Source organism: Anser brachyrhynchus (genome assembly GCF_964034855.1).
Source record: "Anser brachyrhynchus genome assembly, chromosome: 2".
In the NCBI taxonomy this organism is placed as follows: Eukaryota; Metazoa; Chordata; class Aves; order Anseriformes; family Anatidae; genus Anser; species Anser brachyrhynchus.
In genome coordinates, this window is record NC_137695.1 from 61,792,116 (window position 1) to 61,815,122 (window position 23,007).

Below are 23,007 nucleotides of genomic sequence, written 5' to 3' on the forward strand. Positions count from 1 at the left end.
CGGGTCGGGCGTCGTGAGGGGCCAGCCCGGCTCGGCTCGGCACGGCTTTACCCGGGGGCGATGCCACCTCAGGCCTGGTCCAGCCGCCCCCCGTTTGCTCGCAGCTCGGGTGGGCGCAGGGTGGGCGCACCTGCTGGCCCCATCTCTAAGAGGATTGCCTTGCCTTTAATATCCACGCCGGCTCATCCCCTGCTAAAGCGCTCCTCATCGCCCGGCTGCCAGCGGCCTGACCAGAGCCATGGGGCTACCCGGTGTGGGGATGGTAGCCCAACGAGAGCAGCCCGAGCGCGGCTCGTGGCCACCCGCTGCTTTCTGTGGCTGTGGGTGTCTCTGGTGTATGTCGTGATGTCGGTCGAAGCATCGCGATTTGTGTTTGTCGCTGAGAAAACCCGGTGCCGATTCCTGTGATGCTCTAGCTGAACAAGCAGTAAAGTCAGGGAGAATTTGTAGGAGTTTCTGATAAAGGACCTTCGCTAATAAAAGCCAACAGATGTAAATGCTGCACGTAAATAACCCACATTTAGCTGCTCTGTGCCTCAACACTGGACCACAGGCATCAAACCAAGCAATAAAAGCATTTGTGTGTGGCTGTGTGCAGCTTCCGTATCAGCTATCGGTGCGGTTTGTTATAAAGCTGTTCTCAGTGCGAATTTGAGTCAGAGGGGTCACCGAGTGTTACGTGTCATCATCCCTTTTGAGGGCTGACAAAGCCTCGATACCCCTCTGGCAGGTACTCCGTGCTCCCGCAGGTCGTTGTCACGGGGCTCGGGAGAATTAGAAGAGATTACTTTATGCCCGCTGTTTTTCATATCTCGCTGCCGCGGAATTCCCTCTGCCTTTGTGCCGTGCGCTGAGCTCTGCAGTGCTCTAAGGAAATAAAAATCACAACTTTCATGTAGAAAAGTCCCATGTGTAATCATGTTGTTATTTATGCATCTAATGGTTGAGACTGTCACAGGCAGGTGATGGATTTTGTCTTTCAGAAGCTCGTATCTGGCTCACAAGGTCATAAAGCACTGGACTTTTCAATACCAAACTCATGATGCATTTCCATTCTTTCAGGTTTTGATTGTAATTGCTTTTGAATAAAATAATTGATTCTTCAATATTTTGAGGAGATCTGGAGACTTTATGGTGTGACTTCAGCTGGGTCAGTAGCTGGAGTAGAGGTCTACAAATACTATTTGTTTCCTGGCATCTTGGTCAGTGCTATTTGCTCGTGTTGTTCCTATTAACTGTCCAGTGAATCACAGGTGTAAGATATAAAATCATGTATATTGCTTCCAAGTGTGTCTGCTCAGCCAGGGGAGGCCAGCAGAAATGCATGGGCATCCCAGAGCACACCTGGTCCTGGTGTTGTGGCAAAGGCAGCTCATGCACTGGCCCTGGAGCAGCACCCTGGGAGTGGCCGGGGTGTGCTGGTGGGCTCTGATGGTTGGGCTGCTCTGCTTGCACTTTGGTGGTCTGCTGCACTCGGGAGGGGAAAAATTGGCTGGGTTGGCATGGATACATTGGCCTTGTCGTGGCATCTGTGGTGGCTGGTTCTTATTGTGTCCCTGGGTCTAAACATTGCATATTTACAGGGAATAAAAGCTGCCAGTGGTCTGACGCAGCAGTGTGCACCGTGCAGCTCAGTTACCCTGCTTCTTTCCCCATGGCATGCATATGGAGTTGCTGTGTGAGCTGTGCTCTCCTGTTCTCTCATCCCTATGCTTCTGGTCAGTCTTGAGTTCATCTGCGGTTGCACAACATAAGATGCAAAATCCTTCATTATTCTTGCTAAAACACCGTGGTTTTTTTTTGTTTGTTTTCAAATAAATGAATAAAAGCCCAAAAGCCCCACTCCCCCCAATGGGCATGACACATAATTGCTGTTTTTAATTTATTTATAGGGTGATTGTCATTGAGTAGATTAAATTTTAAGAGTTAAAAGTCTAGGAATTAAAAGTCTGGTATTTGATGGTGTGAACAGGATGGCTCTCTGATGGGTGTGTAATATCACACTGGCCTAGAGGGATTTTAAACACATTCTGAGTTGTTTTATCTTGTTGCCTACTCTGGATTTGAGCACCTGTAGTTTTCTTAATGTATCTCTATAGTCAACTGGCTTTATAACACATTTGTAAATAGTTTTCTATTATTTATTACTGGTGTGGCAGCTGTATTAAAAACATGGAATGGCTATAAAACATAAAGCTTTATGGAAATTGTTTTTCTAATGATGTAATCATTATCATAATTTCTTTGCAGTCTAGGAGAAATTTTAGTTTCATGGTCTAGGTAGTGTATATGCCCATATACATGTGTCTGCTCCTTATTTATATGACAAAAGCTCAGTAACACAGGAAATATCTCATTGGATAAATCCAGCTGTCTTGCATTAGAAGTGCTTAATCCAAGAGTTTCATAGACACATCCTTTGATACTATTTTCCTAGTTTAAACAAAAATTATTATTATTATGTGATACAGTAGACTTCTGGTATTTGTATATTAGACTTGATAACATCAATAGTGTTTTATTTTCTTATAATAGTCTAGAAATACTTGTAAATTACTTCCACCTGGGGAAACAGGTGGGGTAAATGTGTCAATGGCTTGATAAGGCAATGACATTACAAAATAGCCTATGACTAAATGAGGGTAAGGATCTAATTGTCCAAGGTGGGCTGGACCAGGCTAGTTCTCAAAATGAAACACGAATTTAAATGACCAGAAATAATTATTGGTCAGCCCGTTTTTCGTGTCATGCAAAATATGGCACTTTCAGTAGCATGCATGCCCTGACACCTTGACTTTAATTCAATTCAAGTGTCCAATGTACCAAACTGTGCTGTTCTCCACTGCCTTTCTTCAATGACTTTTTCCCAATATTCAGGAAGCCTGGATGTGCTGAGCTTGCAGCATCTGCTGGAAGCTGCCAACAGTCAGTTGAATGATCTGGATTAAAGTTTTCAATGCATCAGAGCACTTTAGGAGCCTACATCCCAGTCATAACAGTAAATGAAACACTGACATTCTTAAATATCTGCTTATACTGAAAACTGAACAGATGTATTTGTAACTCAGGCTGGCTCAGGCAGTCCCAAGGACAAGATTACTTGGATGAAAACTCTGAGTTTGTGTCCCTAGATTCCTCTGAAAACTTGAACTAAAGCTGTCAGCCCAATTTACAACACTAGTTACCTCCCTGTTCTCCCCTTTGTATCCTAGCACCTTTAACTGCACAGACTGGGTGTTGTCACAACACTTCTGAAACTCAGTAAGGCAGCTCCTGGGAGTTTTAATGGCTTTTGAAAATACAACTCATGCTTTTTTGCATGTTCAGCTTCCAGTTAGTAGTATATTTGGTTACGTCCAAAAGGTAAGGCATTAAATGCTCTAGGTCATGAGAACTTTGCAGGAGTAACTAGTCGTTAAAGATGTAGTGAAGGAGGAGGTGCCATAACTGAAAAATATAACCCCCAAGAAGGGAAACTGATAGTTCTGTACCCACCACATGCTCTGATGAAGTAGATGGGTATCTGCATTTGGGTTGTAGTCATGAAAGACATGTTACATTTATTCCATCTGCCTGCAAGTGTGATGATATGGTTCTAGCAACCTCAGGTTCATAAAAGCAAATTACTGTCTAACGGTTCAAAATATTGGCCCCATGTATGTTCTAAACACTGAACCCATGATAGTGTTATGACAAACCCCAACACTTGGGACCATGCTGGCACAGACACATGCAAGGTAGAGGCACTTCCACCTCTGAAGAGCTAATTGTTAATCCCTGAATAGACAAACAAAACCAACCAGAAGTCAATAATTTCTCATGTGAATGGTATGGTCTAAATTATGTAGCCCAGATTCTTCTAGGTTTAGGTTCTAGTGTGAAAAGCTTGCGCTTACCATTTTTTTTTTTTCCTCCACTCCCCTCTCACAGAACTTGTAGAAAAGAGGAGCACAAGTGGTCGTCTGGCCCATTCTTCTGAACCAAAGTAGAATCAGCTGAACTTAAGTTATTCCATGGGAATGCTTTCCTTGCCTGCTTTTGAAAGTATTTCATGGTGGAGATTTTGCAGTTTCGCTAAAATGAATTGATGCTGTTGCTTAGGCACTTCCAGTCAGAAAGTTCTCTTGCTTAATATAAATGGCTTAAATTGTAATAAATAAATAAATAAAAAGGACCTTTATTCCCTGCTCTTTCTTTCCTTGATGTAGAGGGTATTTTCTCTTTTTGCCTCCAAATTTACAAGTGATTTCTCTACACAGTGCTTTTTTTGTCAGCATGACCTCTGATCTAACTGGGGTTGCTGCATGACCCTCCCAAGCAGGCCAAAGAATAGCTGCTCGTAAAATATTGATTGGTTTTAATTGTTTTAATTTCTGATATGTAAAACGTAGAGGTAGATTTTGATCATCTGGCTGCCAAGTATGTAAAAAAGGGGAGAGGAAACACTTAGGGCACCTGCCTGTTAGGTTCTCGTGTGACACTTTCCTTCCTGCATGAGGGAAGGGAATCAGTTTTTCTGTTTCCAGTTTTCTCCCCATATGCAGTAACAGCCACAATACTGTGATGCCTTCCTCATTGTCACTTAGCTTCCATCAAGCGATGAAAGTGCTGTTTCCTCAGTTTTATGGGGATCGATATCTCCACATTCACTGACCAAAGTTTCGTCAATACCAAGGTGATCTCTTCCTCTGTTCTTCCTTGACGATTATGTCTTTTCACTTTTTTTTTTCCATCTCCTCTTTTAGTTCTTGGTTGTCCATTTGTTCTTCTACCATTCTCTCTACAAAGCAGTCTCCTGAAATTTATCTGTCTCCATGCATTTCACATTTCACTGAGACATATATATATATATATTCTTTAGAAAGGATCTGCTGCTAATTTGTTGGGCTTAGGTCTGAACAATCTTCTTTGCTACACCTTGCCCCTCCAGAAGATCCTTTATCCCTTGCCTGTTCGTATTGCCTAAGACTCAGTGCTTCTGAACCAAGGTCTGCCCCTTTGCTAGTGCTCAGAGGGGCTGCCATGAGTGGTCCCCAACTGCTCCACTGCACAGTGCTGCCTTCATGCTGTGGCACGAGTAGGAGTCAGACTTTCAGGGTGTGTACTGGGGAGATGCTGGGGCTCCCAGTAGCTTTGGCATCTCCCTCTGCTTATCCAGTCTTGCAAAGAAATGAGGGAATGTCTTGCTGTGCCTCCAAGCACCAAATAGATTTGAAACCTCCAGTTAATGTATGCAGTTTCCCCTAGGAAGAGGATCGCAGCTCACTGAACTCACCTGCAGATGGCAGGGGGATTCTTCCACCTTCCCAAAATACACAAGGTGGAGGGGGTTCACCCCCACCAAAACCTCTGGCAGGAGTCACTGCCTGCTCTGCCAGTCCTCCTACTCACCTCAGGGACTGAGGAGTGGTGTGGGAGAAGGGGTAGCAGATGGCTCTACCGCTTCAACAGGGAGAGCATTTTCCTTGGGGAGCTGTTGTCTGGTTTGATTCACTGGGCTTGGCTGCAAACTCAGCTGTTTGGAGCCTCCAGTCCCGAATGTGTCAAATGCTGGGTCTCACTTCCCTAATGCTCCACAGTATCTGTGCTGCATGGTGCTGAGCCTTTGCTGTTCTTGAATATGAGATAATTTGATCCTGCCCAAATGAACAGCTAGTTTGTCAGTAGTTGCCAGAATCTTAAACCAATGAGCAACTTGGAAAAGCAATCGTATACCTGCTAACTGAAGTTCATTAATCAGTTTGAGTGTAAGGTAAATCATAGGCCTTCGGTAAAGAAACGTGTAACGTGTTTCCAAAGTTCCATTCGTGCTAGGAGAAAGCTAAGGTAGGAAACAGCCTGTTCCTTTTCTCGGCCTTTCTTTGTTTTCTCAGTAATATTCGTCTTTATCTGTAGGACAGGAGCAATTGTAAGACACTGGAGCTGGGGACTGGTGTGGACAAGCACTTGGTACAGTTCTGTTCAGGTGTTTTCTAACTAAGAAGTTTGGCAAGGCAATGGGAGAGTTCAGAGGCCTTTCTTTGGGCCAGGGCACAGAGATGTTAGGGGCTGGACCATATTTCAAGTCTCTTACTCCCAGTGCCCCACTACTACTTCTCAGTTATTTCTCTTGTTCCTTCTTTTTCAACCCCTCTTATTTTTATGACAAAAAGCTCCTGCTTACTTCCAGATAAGATCCTCTGCTTTGTTCTGCCTGCCTCTGTAGTAGATTAATTCCTTTGATGCTCCCTTGAATTCTCAGCTTGGAGTCTTTCATCCCACTTTTTTGCACCTACAAGATTGTTAAATCTGTAGTTTATGGTGATACAGAGCCCAGTGATACAGCCTGTGAGCTGCAATCAATCCTCTTTATCTATGATACAAAAGACAAGAGGAATGCTTGCCAAATCCCTGGGCTGTCGCTAAAACAAACCATTTGAAAAATAATGTATAGTCTAGATTAACAAATGGAAACCCTTACTATTTTTCCAGAAACATTTCACAAAATGCTGTTGTTGTAACATATACATATGCTCATATGTGTGTCTGCACATGCTGAGAACTCTCAATCCAGGTTTGTTTGAAAAATACTAGAAGAATAGACTGATACCTTATTTTCTCAAACCTGCATTTTGTTAAAAATTAAAAGTTGCCTAAAGAACACAGAGAATCTGAATTTCTTTTTCCAGATTGTGATTGTCAGTGAATGTTTCCTTTTATTGAAGTGTAAGGGTTTGGTGTGTAGCAGAGGTAGATGATGGTCTGCAGTGCTATGGGAACACAGTTATTTCTACCGGTGATTCACACTTCAGGTTTCAGCAAAGCCTAATTAAGTGACCCACCTGCATGAGGGTTAATATGTGTAAGCACAAAGATAAAACACTGCATATAGAGAAGTTTAATTGAATAAAGATGATGCATTTTCTGTGAAAAATAATCAGTCTTTGAGATCTGTGAAAATACACTGATTTTTCACATAAAATTTATATGCTTGGTTTAGATTCAGGGAGTTGTTTAAAACTTGCATGCAGGACATGTAGAGAAGTAAAAAAAATGTGATATTTTTATTAAACCTGTGCAGCTCTGTGTGTGGATGCCATTATCAGCTTAATCTGCTTTTAGATTTGTTTATGTGGGTGGAACAGCGTTATCTTTTCATGCTGCTCTAGCCACTCTACAGCGTTTGGATGAACTTTTAAAATACATAAGATATACTGCTGAAACATATCAGCTATGATCATGAAATCATTTTGCCAAAATAAAATGATGAACAATTTTAAGTATAGGACAAATTTTGTTCCTTATTTTTACATAAGGAACAGTTAATAGGCTAATCAGATGGGAAATAATTTAATTGACTGTTTCATGTTTTCCAGGTCTGTACTAAACACCTTTGTATCACAAGGGTGATAGAAGGGCTAAAATCAAAGGCAGACCAAAGAAAAAGTGAAAAGTCAAGGGTAAGCTCAGGCCTGAAGAGAGGAAAGGAGCAGGTTGGCCCAGTCTTGGCTTAGGGCAGCAGTCTCTGAAGCTGACCTTGGTAAGGGAAGAAAAACAGAGGAAGAAAAGCATACGATGTTAAATGAAGGAGCTCCAGGCAGGGCATGGCTGTATGCTGCAACCACAGCACTGTCACTGTGGGACTGCATTCAGGAAGCGTTAAAGGAGCAGATTCATTACATGTGAAACAGCGAGTGGAAAACAACCACAGCAGAATGAGGTCAATGTCCAGGTGAGAAGATGCCTGAACGAGGTCCAGAAATAAATCTGATGTTTTCAGATGAGACATGAATTCAAAATATGGAATTTGGGTTTCAAGAAATGTGGAAGTATAACAATACAAGGAAATCCTTTTGATTTTAAAAAAATACTACAGCCCTCCCTCTATGTTCTGAAATGCCTTCTGGATTAATTCATAAAATAAAAAAAAATTAAAAAAAACATATTCCCTATGATGTGACGGTGTTGCAAACTGCCAAAATGTGACTTGCTCATCTTTAAGTGTTGTCCTACTTAATTCTCAGCAAAAGTGTGAGCAGAATTAGTATCAGCACAGTTGCATCTTCCTTCATGTTTGTTCATCTCCAATCTCTCCCTCTGTTCTTTTAGGGCTACCTGAACAAATTATTGCAAAGTTAACCACCAAAGCAATTTACCAAAAAAAAATCAACTTTTGTTGCAGCATCTGGTTCCTTCAGAGGTGAGCACAGCTGCACTCTCCAAAGATGATTGCATGTTTAAAAATCAGTACCAAGCCTCCAAACACTGCAAGCTTTCTACTGAAAGGTCATTTTGTTATATTTGCCCTCCGTTTTGTACGAGAGGTGGGGCAGACAGAGTGGAACCTGGCTTTTCACTTGGCGTCTGCAGGGCTGACCAAGGTCCTCCCAGTGATGGGAAGCTGGGAATAAAGTGACAGCACCCCACATGGGCAAGACTGGGGAAAAGCTGAAAGACAGAGAAGGTGAAATGGAGAGCAAAGTTACCTAGCAGTTAAGACACCAGTGCATAAAAGCAAATGTGTAAGCTGAAGCAGTCCTCACTGGGCTATATTCACAAACTTTATTTTTGTAGGAAGCTCCAGCTGAGTCCACAGGAATTTCAACCAGCTGGTTACCTTAGGATGTAGCCTAGCAGTTCTGTCACTCCACATTCAATGGAGTCAAGGTGCTGTGTGCTTTTGAGCTTACTTCTGCTGTCTGCTCCTGTTGTATTTCAAGTCAAACAACAAAAGAAAAACAACCTCCTATGAAATCTCTAGTTCCAGGCAGGGTCTAAAAAGCATGCTTCAGAGAAGGCAAACCTTGCAGATGTTTTACATGGCTGAAGAAGATTTTATTCTTAATACCACCCTAGCATTATGTTTGCCTGTAGCACCAGTCCAAGATTATATTTGTTGCAAGCATAGTGCCAGCGTTTTTTGCCCAAAGTTGCATATTAGGGTAAAAATAAATGGTAATTCACAAGTTGGCTGAGAATCCAGGTCGATTTGACAGCCAAACTGAAAAACAAATCCGGAAGGAATTTAGGCGACTGTTAGCTGACAAACACACCTGCCTTTTATACGGCATCTTACCCAGTCAGATCTCCAAGAGTCATGACATAGCAACATGGCAGGACAGAGAGGAGCAAGCTCTAACTGACAAATATTTTAGGTCAAGAACACACGTTCTCAGACTGCAGAATGAACGACAAGTTTGAGTATGGTGTGTTTTTTTGTCAATGTTTCAACTTCTACTGTGCTGTTCAGTTCTGTTTTTTTTGTTTGTTTGTTTTGCTTTGCTTTGGTCACTTTTCAGGAGGATCTATTTATGTGAGCAATAACTTTTGTGTGTGTTTTTTTGTTGTTGTTGCTTCTTTTGTTGTTTTCTCCCCACTCTAGTATACAATTTTCAGTTTGACTATGAAGTAAGCTATTTAATAGTGTTGTTGGATTGCTTATTAGTATCTGGTATGAGAAATGTTTTAAGGATTGAAGTAGTGATATAAACCCAGCACAGACTTTTCCCTTCTCTGGCTGAAAGAAGGATTTTTTTTCTTACACTCCCTTATATAAAAAGATTTCTTATTTGCATGAAAGGAGTCACCAATCAAGCAAAATTTATTACGCATTAATAGATCTTGGAATATTTGCACATTTAATGGATCTGGGAAAAAAAAGGCAGTGAAAAGTCAGTCTCAAATGCAAATCAGTTGTCGTTCCTCTTCTCTCCCTCTGCAGTTCAGGGTATTCTCAATTCTGCTTCTGGGAAGCTGTTGCCATTAAGTGTTGACCAAAAAATAATAGAAAACCTCGGGGATTGTGATGAATTCCTGTCTTTTTCATTGTCTTACAATAAATAAGTAAAATAAGTGAAAATAGCAGCAGAAAAATGGAGAAAGACTTTCTAAAAAGGGTCGCAAACTCCTTTCCATTCTAAGATCTATATACCAGCAGGTTCCCTTTCATCTAAACCAGCTTTAGCTATAGCAGTAGTGAGCCAGGTGCTTTCCTCTCAAGTCAGAGTTACCTGCTGTACTACTAGGAAGTGTTAAATGAAGAGCATGTTTCATTCAAAATTTTTAGTTCTGGTGCTTTTGAAGAGGCTCAGCTCCTCCTGACCTTCTTCACTTCATTTAGGGTTGTTGGAACTCAATTCCTTATTCCTGAACTTGCTTTTCTGTGCAGCTGGTACCTGGCTGTGTGACATGGAGGGTTTCCACTCTCCACCCCTCAGGTGTCTAGAAATGGAGACTCCAGTCAGATGCAGTAATTGGAGGTAGTAATGCTTTTGGTTATCCCATGAAAGTACAATTCATTGTCTACAACTTCGTCTCCATCCGGCATCTGCCCTAGCAAAATATGAGTTTTCCAAGCCCTTACTTGGTGAGGCAAGAAGCAAGGTGTAAAGCCCTGTGCCTGGGCAGGGGTATATTCTCTGTGTACTGCAGAAGGGAGAAATTGCATTTGTGTTCTCAGTGAGCTAGGAAAAAATGCAGTTCACATCCTAAACAGTTTATCTGGTTTTCTTATCCCTAAACTAATGCTTTTGAGAGAAAGAGAAGAATTTAAGATCAGATTAGTTTGCTGCACAACAGCAGAATTGTTGAACAATTACAAAATAGACAAGTAAAAGGCATACACTTCACACTGATACGTGGTTGGACTGGACCTCCATTGAAGTAAGTGAGAATAATCAGCGGGAAACCTTGCGTTCACTGAAATGAATGCTGGACTGCCCCAGGATGCTGGTTACAATGGGTCGCTGGTAGGCAACCAATGTCTGTATGACATAAAAAAGCCACTAGGTAAGTTCCCTTGCTTTACCACATTTGCTGTAAGGGTCTATCTGTCTGGAATGGGGCACAATAGATTTTCTTTGTAGATGTTCAACGAAATGCAACTGTTTGAAGAGAAGGCATGGTATTTTCCTCTGTCCTTTTCCATAATTCTTAGGAACTAAGATTTAAAAAAAAAATGTCTTTCACATATGCCATCTTAAAGAATTTTGTCATAACTTGATGTGAATATGGCAAGCAAACACACTCGTGTTAATATAAATTGAACCCAAACAGATGGCTGCATTGCTTTTATATAATCTATGATGCTATGAGAATTAAATAACTCAGTCTTAAAGCATTTGGAGTTTAGTAAACACTGAAGTAGTTGTGTCTAATACCCACTAGATAGTACCAATATAAGAAGAAAGTGATACAATGGTCAATGGTTAAGGCCAGCACCTCCTGATGAGAATTTTAGTTTTAGTGGGGCTAGCTATTTAAAATTAAAGGGAAAATTAGCAGCTTCTCAATATCTTTACATATACTGAAAAATTACAAAATAGGACTAGAGGTTTAAATAGGGACAAAAATCAACACTGATGTGTCTGGCATAAAATATTTTTATAGAAGTATTATAAAAATGACTAATAGCTGAGATTTACAATTAATATCTCATATCTTCCAGAAGAGTGTACGTGTAGAGAATAAAATCCAGTTACTCTGTATTATGTAAACCTGACATATAGTAAAGAGCGTAATTTCAAAACAATGGGTTATTTTCTAATCCTGGATGTGTAGACATGTAACGTTGCTTGGTCCGTAAAATCTGCAGTAGCTAATTTTACCAGAGACATGAGAAAATGCCTGTACTCCCATCTGGCATCTGACTGATCCTTTAGTCTCTGACAAGCGTAGGAGTGATAAAACTCTTCCTTTCTTGCCCCCTTCATCAGAAAAGGCAATGATTTATATGTATTGGATAAATCAGGGAAGGGTCTTTCATCAGCACAAGCTCTTCTGTGATTCATCCTCATGCCAAAAGACATTTTACTCTGTCGGTAATCTCACTGAAATGTAGTGGACTATCATATAGCAGAAAGAAATGTGCAGAAAGCAGTGTCAGCTAGCTTTCCACCCAGGCTACGTTTATTCCCATTGTCTTTTTCTTTTTTATTTTTTTTCCAATGTTTTGAGTTGTTTTAATACAAAACCTGATCTTTAATTGGATTGTGTAGGAGTATAGTCTGAATAAAAGAATTCCAATCAGAGCCACACATTGAGAAACACTGATTACATCCATCACAGTAGTTAGGCTTTATGCCTATTACAGATTGTGATGAACTTGGTATCAAATCACAGTAGTACCCATTCTTTAAAGGTCTTCCTGCTCATGATGATTTTATTGGCAGCAGGATGCGGCTCTGTTTGTTAAATGTAATTCAGTTCATTATGCTAGCACAAGATTATTGCTACATGGTCTCCATACTGGCTCTGTGTGGGACTGAATTTAGTCATAGCTAGATGCATGGTTTTCTGCAAATTACATCTGGTAATGTGTATACATATATTCTAGTGTAAGGGGAACCTTATTTTGAGTATCCCTTCAATATCAGAAGCCATGTTTCTCCTTGCTTTTAGGGAATCTGGCTGGCAATGTCAGCAGCAAATCTGTCCTGTGATCATAAAATTCCTGGTTGACCTTTCCATGTTGACCTAGCCATGGTCTGCATAAATTGATACTTCTGTTTTGCTGATACTGTAAGTTTTGTGGCTAGTTGTAACTGTTTCAGTAAATTTAAGCAAACCTGCACACTTATAACAACTGGGGGGAAGTGCCTGACACTGACTTTTGTGCTAAAATTTTGCAAGGGTACATGCATATTCACTTGCTCAAGCCTTTTGCTTGCTACCCTTGCAACAAATACCTACGCACAAATACAGAGGGCTTAATAGATCAGTCTGGGACTGTCTGTCACTGTTTTTAATCTTGCTAATTTTTCTTTGCCTGTTTGTACCAATCAGTTGATGATACTTGGAATATGCGTGCAGTTTGATTGCTCCCTTTTCATTTTGCACATGTCTTACACTGTATTTTGTTTTGCTTCATTTGAGGTCTGAAGGTGTAAAAAGCTTAGGCTGTTCCCAAAGAATTACTGACCTAAAATACGGTCTGTTTTTCACCTCCTTTGATTTTTCAGAGTAACTTCACAAGAAACAGGGTAGGACAGTGTATCAGGCTGGTTTTATCATATTTTGGAAAAATAAGGGCTTTTTTTTTTTCCTCCATCTTATAAAAGACTTTAGCATGGATTTACTGAAAATGGGAGCAAGTAAGTCTTCCTTTTTTTCCCTGTGATTAGCATTTCTCAGTGCATTTCTTAATCACATACACGGACTGTAGAGTGTCCATCACTGCCTCTTCCTCTCTTTCAGTCAGGCCTGTGACTGATCTTTCATTTAAGTTTGGATTTAGAATCACAGAATAATTTGGGTTGGAAGAGGCTTGTCGATGCCATCTAGTCCACCTCCAGCTCAGAGCAGGGACATCCTCAAAGCTAGGTCAGGTTGCTCAGGACTGTGTCCAGGCGTGTCTTGAATATCTGCAAGGACAGAGATTGCCCAGACTCTCCGGGCAGCCTGTTGCAGTGCTGCACCATCTCATGATGAATTTTCATTGCTCTATTTTTCTTTCTGTGCTCCTCTGAGTAGCCTGGCTCAGTCTTCTCTATATTGGCCAGTTAGATATTTAGAGACAGAAAACAGAGTAAGGTAATTTCCTTCCCTTAGCTCTGTCTTTTCGTGGCTGAACAAGCCCAACTCCCTTCTTATGCCAAGCTCCAGCCCTGAGCATTCTAGTGGCCCTCCACTGGCCTCTCTCATTTTCCCACATATTTCTTCCGATGTGTAGCCCAGAAGTGGATGTTGCAATGCTCCTGGTGCAACCTTATGAACACCGAACAGTGAAAATGAATCATTGCCCTTGACCTGAGTCTACACTGCAGTCTTGGCCTTTGTCTACACAAAGATCAGCTGGATTTCGGGGTGCAGATCCTCAACAGTATAGATCAGCAGCAGTTTTCTCATGTAAGAAGAACTGAGAGTTACAAATAAGAATGGGGAGGAGGGAGAAAGCTTTTAGGTACCTTGATAACTCTTGTTATTGATGGATTTCATGATGACTTTGTGAGATTTGCTGGAATGAACTAATTAAATGCAACACCTATTCATCCCCTTTGCCACTGTTGTGTTTTGTCAGCCTGTACAGAAGATGGGTGTTGCATTGCAGGAGCAAGGTACTGCCTGCCCCAAAGTGGAAACCAACCTCTAGAAAAATGCAGGAATTCATTCCACATGGATAAGTTAAACTCTAGATTAGAGTCTGTCTTTGGCTCATATAGGTGAATCTGCAGTAACCAATGGAAATGTATCTGGTGTAGCTGAGAACACTTTTTAAAATATGTTGATTCATCTTCAGCTTTTGCTTAATTGAGGCCTGGGTTGCTCCTCTTGCTTTATTTTATGGGCTTGTGAAAGATCCTGTTGAGCAGCAAAGCAATGGCAATGCCTCTCTGCAGAAGTTCAGGATTCAGTCCAAGGTGATTTATTAGCTTATGAACCAAATCTCTAATTGAAGGGACCACAGGGAGTGAGTGGGTCTGTAAGTGTAGGAGCCCTGCTTTTCAGACTGACTAGATAAACTTGGGAATTCCTTCAGGATATTTAGCTCCAGCCTATCTTTGTGATACACTTAGAGTGCCATTCTATCTTCTAAACTTTTTCAGTATACAGCAGCAGCAAAAATATCATAATTTCATCATAATCATAATTGCAGCACCTATCAGCTTTGTGATATCTGTGCTCTGCTGCTAACTTGCTCCCGTAATGTTTCTGGGGGGCCCAATAACATCAAATAAAATCTTTCAGCAAGTGATTTACCAGGTGGAATTGTTTCTCATTGCAGGGAAGAAAGACTCTCCCCAGACGTTCTTCCTTTTCCACACAGATACACTTTATGTAATGAGTTTGAGATTTTTTGCATTTTGTCCAACACTTCCCATATGCATTTACTGCGTGGGACTAGTTTCAGGCATGTTTTGCATGTGTGCCGTGTGGTTGCTTGATATAAGCGCACACTGTACATGCTCTGATGTTGTCTGCATTGATACATTTCTGCCTTGGGACTCTTGTCCTGGCAGGGGTGTTTCTTCACATCTTCACGTTACCTGTTGTGATGCCGGATTTTTGCTATGGAAACCTCTAACACAGGATATATATATATATATGTATAAAATTACTAATTTGAAGATAACTTGCTGTTATCTGAAGTGGACGTACAGAGGTGTATTCTCAAGTGCTCTATAAGCTCACCTAAATCTCCTGACTTCACTGGCTTTATGTTCTTTATTTTACATCAGGTGAAAATCTGTCTGACTGCTGGTGGTTTTATCTACATTACCTACAGATAAAACCGGTGGTTTTATCTACATTAATTTTAATGTTCTTGCTCTGGGAAACTGTGGCCTAGGAAAACCCCATGGACATGCAGAGCCTTATTGAAAATATATTTAAGGATCACACATACAAATAGAGCAAGTATCATTATACATACGACAGATCTTACCTGTTTGCTGAAGATTACGCTGCCCTCTGAGGCAGACAGAGATGTTCAATTAATAGAGGCGAGATCCTCCCATGATTCCAAAAGCACTGAAAAAGTGTGAAATGGAAAAAAGTAGGCATCAAAACTCCATCTTTAATTGCTTTTTTGGTGTTGTTCCAGCTGTCAGGGCCCTGAGGGCACCAACAGCCCTCACTGTCCCAGCCCAGCCAAGCCCTGGGCCTCTCCCCACCCTTACCTGTGGGACCATGGCCCCATTTCAGCCACCCAGCTTGGCCCCCTGATGGCATAGCTGTGCTCACCCCACTCCCCAGAACCAGCAAAACCCCTCCCAATGGAAGTGGTGCCTAAGCAGGACCTAGGTAAAGTCTGAGTAAAGGCTTTTAAAAGTGTTTCTATCCATAATGAGCAGCTACTGCCATTTGCATTGTCGTCTGACCTGTGTTGGCTCTGTTCCCTCCCTTCGCTTGCTTCTGTGTTGAGGAACTTGCAATATTTAATGTAACTTCATTGTTCTTCACAGTGTGGAAATGGATTGCACACAAATTGATCGATCTAGGCAGGGCATGCAATGTTACTTTATGGTCCGAACAGTGTACTGTGGCTGCTATAGGTACATCTGTAGCCTATTACTAGTTTTAAACAAGTTCTCTCTGGAAGCTGCTGATCTAGGAAGGGCTTTGGACCCTTAATCTTCATCTCAACCCTTGAATATTTGCCCCAGATAAAGAGGTAGTGTTTTTGTTTTGTTTTGTTTTTGGGGGGGTGGTAATATGCCCCACTTAGGGGTGCAATACACACCTGGCCAGTCTCAGTTTTAAATGCCCCTCTGGAGAGCAGTTTCCAGCGGCATAATGAAGAGCAGGCATTGAGCAGACAGAGCAGCCATTTCAGATTTCTTCTTGTATTCATCCCCATATGTATGTTACTGTTGCTACCTGTCCCAAGTTCTATGAAACACAGGTTTTTGTCCTCTCTTTTCCTGTAGAGTCAGGATGATCCAGGTAAAGGATCTGAGTAAAGCTGTAAGATCTGGGTAAATCAGTCAGGAAGGGGTGCGAGCAGTTCTCGAAGTCAAAGGCAGTGGAGAATGTAGAGCTTTCCGCTGCAGTATAATAAACTTGGTAAATGTGGACTTTTTCCTAATGGCGTCTGTCATACAAGGCAACTGAGATGTAACATGTAAATGACTAGGTATTTCACGTATCATTGCAGGTATCTGCTTCAGAAGAAGTTGCAATACGAGAGTATATTGGGCAGTGGTTTGGGTCTAGCTGTGGCCAACAGGTGGTTGCTTAGGAGAGGGAATTAAGAAATGGGCAATCCTGCAACATTGCTTCCACCATTCCCCTTTGTCAGAAATTATAACTGCATATTTAATAGCATTTTTATAGATTTTTGATTATGTATTTATTTAGATGTTGCAAAAGTATGAATATATTCAAAATGTTTTGCTCTCAGTTCTGTTATATTCCTTTTTTTTTTTTTCTGACAAGGCAGATATCTTGAAGTCTAGGATAGACCACAAATATTCTTTACCTAATAATTTTTTGCTAACTCATTTTGCAGGCAGTGTGTGTTTTGTAGTTTCCAGTCTGTGTATAATATGCAGTTAATATACTGAAAGCCAAAATGCAGACCGAATGTAAATCCAGTGGTAAAATTCTGTTCTGCTGGAGACAAGAGATCCAGAAATCTACATTAAATAGTCTGTAGTATCCTTTCACCTTTAGGATGTGTACAAGTAAAAATGTCTGTGTCATCTCTGAAACTGTTCAAAAGATTTGTGAACTACTGGTGTATTTTGCAATATTAAGTGGATGCAATACATATTTTTGTCCCTTCAATAAAAGCACAAAACAGAGTGTGGCATTTCTTTTATTTCTCCTAGATTGGTCATATGGTCATATTTATTTATTTTTTTCTTCTACTTTTAAGAAACATCCCCCACCTCTCACCCTTGAAGTATGTGGGGATGGGAGGGAGTGGGAAAGGTGTGGGCACAAGACTGCTAATTGCCAGGGCAGCTCAGAACACAATGTTTTAGATTTTTTTCATATCTTCTGTTATGTAATGCCAATGATAGCTCCCTGAAATTTCTTTCTAAAAGATCAGGTTGAGTCCACTGACAGTCAAAAAATACCTCTAATATTGTGTGCCTGCATGCAGTTTTCATTAGAGGTTATTGTTTTTCTCCGTGGACAGAACAAAAGAGGCTGTAGAAATCATCTGTTAACCTGAGACAGCCCAGATGATAAAAATCTAGTTCCAGTAGTTTTGTCCGTACAGTGGAAGGATGTCAGGAAATCATTAGATCTCATCAGCTTTAAAAAGGTTTTCATCTTAACACTTCTCTAATTTTTCTAGCACTGAGCCTTTTGTTGCAGTGTTCTGTTAGGTCACCTTCGAGGACATGGGAAACTTTTCTGTTTATTATTTTGAATTGCCTTTGCAAATCAAAGAGCAGTGACAAAGCAATTTGAATATTCTACAAGCGATTCCTCTGGTATAAACTGTGAAGAACATAAATACAATTATTACAGCTGGTAGAAGTTTTCCCATTAAAATTCTTCTCTGAGTTGAGAACAAAATGAAGTTTCTGCTGAAAAATGCCCCATAGTGCATTAACTGTTGAGTATTTTTTGTTTGTCAATTACTTTCACCATGTTCCTAAATTATTTTCATTTAATTCACAGCACAACAAACAAAAGTAATTATACTTCTTGCTGTTCCAAAAGCCCCTTATTAAAAAGTTAGAGACTGCAGCATAAAGTCATGTCATCTAATTTTCTTCATTTTAGTAAACATTTCTGCTGGAAGTTCATTTTCCATTTAACCTCTATGAATTAAAGATTTTTTTTTGGCAGCCTAATTGTCGTAAAACCAGAATAACATCCATTTACAAAACTAACAAAAATACTAGTTTTTCCCTATAAAGTCAGAAAGTTTGGGGGAAAAGCTTCTGATTTCTTTTTTTTATTTTTATTTTTTAAATAAGATACATTTTTAGCAACTTGTTGAAGCTCAGCATATTAACTGCTTTAAAACTGCTTCTCCCTTTTTTGCTATCTTAAGTGTTGCTCTTAAGTGTTACTGTGAAATTGGTCTGCAGTTCTGGCCATATAGACTTCTTTATTTTTCTTGCTTTTTCATGATTTTGTGTTTGTGTGTGTTTGTGAGCTCTTTAGTCTTTACTGTTGTATGACAGTTCCAATGACACATTGAAGTACTTAGCTCAAGAGATTAATTTTAATAATCATCTTCAGACAGAAAACTTGTTCATCACAGCTGTACTATGGAGGAATCCAGTTAGAACCTCAAGGGAAGTTCATAAAAGGTCTAGATATGATGAGGGAATTTCAGGCAGAAAAACAGATTACCTAAATGCTGAGCTGCAACACAGTGAATCAGACAAATGACTTAAATGTCTAGTTGGATTGCATGGATAAGGTATCTAGGGCAATGACGTGCTTCTTCTAGAGCACTTTTGCTGTGAATGCCTAGAAAACAACTTTACATGACCTCAAGTTTATGGATTACTGGGAAGACAGGAGGGGGAGTTGTGGAGAACAGAGTCTGAATAGTCAGTCCAGTGTCTCTGAAATCCATGTATGTATAGAAGTGTTGAAAATACCTCAAAAGAGATGATCAAGAAGTTGGGTTTGTGTAAATACAACATTCAGTGAGAGAAGTAAACAGAACACTTCCAACCCTTTCCTGTGAAAAGGACTCCTAAAAGAGTAGATGAAAGTGTGATGGTTTCTGGACTGGTAGAGAAGTGCGTTACAGGGTGGAGGCTAAACATAGGGATGGTAGAAAATCCTGGTTTTAGGAGGAAGAGAGTGAGCAGAATTAAGGAGGGCATCTGTTTCTATTTTTTTGTTTGTTTGTGTGTGTGTTTTTGTTTGTTTGTTTTGTCTTAAGGTCTGTCCAAACAAGAGATTAGTTGAACCCTTATCACTTCAAATAAGAAGCAGGCAGAGAAAAAAGAGTCCGGCTAATGTCCCCAGCATCACACAAACTTGGACCTGTAGCTATCGCTGCCTGTTGGAATAGATGATGTATTTGGGCTGACTTCAGACTGGTGCAGGTTTCCTAAGGCAGGATAACGGATGGGATGATGATCCAAAGCAATCTAGCAAGCAAAATCAGCAATCTGAAAATTTGTAAAAATGAACAAGAGCCAACAGTACAAGGCCCGTCCAAGAAAGGAGAACTCGATTTAGGAGTTATTAGAGCTAGTGGAGGAATGTTGATGAAAATGGCAAAGGTAAACTACTTGCTCAAGCCAGCTACATTACGATATAAGCTGTCATCCGTTGTATAGTTTGGGGCAAAAATCCCTTGAAAAATAGATATTAGATTTACAATGAGGTTGAGGGGAAAAATGACATGCGACAAAGAGTTGAGGAAATGTACTGTTCTTAGTCTAGATTAGGAAACACTAAGTCCAGAGGTGATAAGTCTTCTCATATGTGAAACTACTTGCTATTGCTTTCCTTTGGAGATGATGGTGTTCAACTGTCCTCTGTCAACTGGACACATGACAAAATGCAAACACCTTAAAGTGAAAACAAAGAAAGGGTTGGGCTGCTTATTAGAAAAAATGTGGACTTTAATGATAATGAAGCAATGAAACTGGCTACCAAGTCACTACTACTACTACTACTACTACTTGGTCATTCCATGCTTTATTTTATTTACTTGTATTTTATAGAATAGGTCAGACTTATTTTACTTAGGTATAGGTCAGACTATTTTACTTATGTTTTATTTTATTTACTTGTATTTTATAGGATAGGTTAGAGCAACGTGTACCAGAGTGGGATGAACAGCATGGGAGAACAGAAAAATGATGTCTTGAGGTTTGCTACTCCTTACGGTTATGAAGTACAAATGAGTCTTTACCTAACTGATGAGAGAAGTCAAAATGTAGTTATGGTAATATAAATATAAGTCTTTTCACAGCTCTGAGCTATTTAATTTAGAACACCAAACCTTTATTATGGCCTGTCAAGCTAGATCAACCTCTCCATATAGGAAGATAGATTAGAAGCTCTTTCAAAGGGAGTACCACTAAAGGCTTGAACCCACCAAATAGTATTAAGAATAGAGAAACAAATCTGAAATAAAACCTGATGCTTTATACTTGCCGAGGGTAAGCAAATTGGGCTAGTGCGCAGTACTTATATGAGGGATGGCAGATACTGTTGCACACTGCCTTAACTCAGAACAAGATTTAGGGAGTGGTTCAGAGGCTTTGAATTCTATAGGTAGTCATAATTTTATTTAGGAGAGCAATTTTTAGTTGTTCAAGTATTTCTCTTGCTGCCTTTAATAGATCTTGTGCTTTACTTGAAATCTCTGTATTGGTCACTCTTGGGAAAACAGTTGTGGAGCCAACTCACGCTCTAGGACAGGTGTACTCTGGCAGTCTGCTATTTTATTTTCTAGAAAGCAGCGTAGCTGCAAACTCTGAGCCACTTAGAAGACATAAAAGTAAAGTGAGATACTTACTACTGGGCATGATGTATGAACATTTCATTAAATCGTAGATAATTTTCCGTAGGAAGGGAAAATTGACTGGAAATAATGCACCTGGAAAAGCAGGGAAAAAAGCAAAATAATGTCAGGAGAGTAAAACTAACCATTTAGGGGGTTTTAGCTTCAGATGTGTTAGTCATAATTCCACAGATGGAGCCTTGCACTGGTGGCTCCTCAGCTCTGTGCAGACATCATATGCTTAAATATGTATGTAGCCAGAGGAGAACTTTATAAAAGAATCACTTCTTTTGTTTCTTGAGATAACTATTACAAAATCAAATTATATACTAGTTATTGTCTAACAGCACATAGTGTGGTAATAATAAATCCAGGAGAAGATCAAAGCTGCATAGTGAGTTTCTAATGGTTGTGGAAATGTAATTTTCATGGTGAAATTTTCGTTGGGCATCTAAGATCTCATGATCACCAGAAATACTGAAACCTGTTTTCCAGTGGGACCGTGTCTCTTGCTCTGGTGGATTGGTCTATGCTGCGATTCAAAGACGGCTCTTGTCAAAGTCCAGTTTGCCAGAAAACCTTTAATTGCACCATCAGGGACACCAGAGAGACCAACCACATGGGGGAAAATAACTTGACTGCGAAAAAAATTGTCTATTGTCTGAAGTATGAGCCCTGGCTGGAGTTTGATTTGCAATCAAGGCATCAATAACAATACTTTTTAACATGAGTGTCAATTCTCTTCTATTTCTAAGAATGCTTGCATGTGGTCTTTACTCCATCAGGATTGCTGTAAAGTTTGTCTTCTGTGACCTGTGATGTGGAAGAATCGCATAATCTGATAATGAGGAGTTTGGAAATACTTTCATTTTATATGTATTTTTGGTGATTGCACTTTCTCAGAAGTTTTCTGGTTTTGTCACCAAAACAATTTTTAAATCAGAACAAAAATTACAGACCCAAAGTTTGGAACCTTGACTATACACTCTTTAAGTTCTTAGCTGGGATGGCTAAAGAAACCTTGGTGTCTGTTCAACTAATAGGTTTTCTTTTCTAGGTTGTCATTTCCTTGAAAGCATATATGTAAAATCTCACCATCACACAGCTTCAAAGGTTTGGCCCATGAAATGTGGCTTGACTTTGACGGTATCTATATAAGACTTGTGAATTCACTAAGAAGATTTTAAATTGGAAGGAATAAAATCTTGCCAACACGAAGCTAGAGGAAGGCAGAAGTTCATCCCAAAACATGAACAGTTGTGTGAATTGGGTGTATTTAAAATGCAGCCTAGAACAACTTCCATGTTAATGGAAAGGGGATTTGTGTATCTTCTGCAGCTTTGGATTTTCCTTTCCCTAAACTGGTGTTATGGTTTGTTAATGAAGGTCTGCACTAGAATATGACAAGTTGCAAAAGCTTGTCTGTAAATATTTATCTTCCATAGTCTTGAATCTGAACGCTGGCATGAACTTGTTTATGAACAAGATTAATTTTTTTTACTGCTTTTAGGTGAAGTATGAGACACTGGAATCATTAATGACTGCAGGGAAAACTTATCAAACATTTTTAAGTTTTCTAACTTTAGCTGAGCTGATGATCTTTTTGTCTACGTTTTCCTGCTAGAGCAGATTTGTGAGCATCCACAGAGATGTAGCTTCCCCTGCTACTGTGGAGAAGAGAAGGATAAAACAATAGCATAAAATACTCTACCATTTAGGAATCTCTCTCATTTACAGACAGACTGGAATAACATGTATTTCTGCCTAAATTTTGCTCTGATAGAAATATTACTGTGTCTCACTATTTGTTACTATGAAAAGCTAGAGAATATGCCACAGAAGCTGATCTGTTGTGACTTGGCAAAATAATGAAGTCAAGATTTGACTTTTGGGGCCCCTTTAGGGCACTGGGAGGCTTGAAATGGAAATTTCCAGCCTTAAGATGTCATTTGCTAGAACTGTTATGTCCAGTTACAGACCAGCCTGGGTAGTTTGCAGGTGGAGTGTGCTTCGTTTCCTTTTTCACAAAGCAGAGCAAGTCTTGCACCACTAATAGCAGTCGCTTTGTAGCATCTGGATTGTGAGATTCTAGCTATGGATCAGTTACAAGAAGGAAATAAACAAAAAAGGGGGGGAAATTCAAGCCC

General features: G+C 40.2%; 1 protein-coding gene and 1 long non-coding RNA gene across 6 annotated transcripts in view; one reads left to right on the forward strand and one right to left on the reverse strand.

Annotated features, from left to right (window-relative positions):
* Positions 1-23,007, reverse strand: part of LOC308190630 — a 53,857-nt gene that overhangs the window by 22,691 nt on the left and 8,159 nt on the right. Inside the window, exon 1 of the long non-coding RNA XR_013947384.1 lies at positions 1-23,007. This exon is cut by the window's right edge and continues 8,159 nt beyond it. This is a non-coding gene — a long non-coding RNA (uncharacterized lncRNA).
* The window catches only part of AMPH (amphiphysin), a 131,175-nt gene that overhangs the window by 1,523 nt on the left and 106,645 nt on the right, over positions 1-23,007 (forward strand). The window lies entirely within an intron of this gene.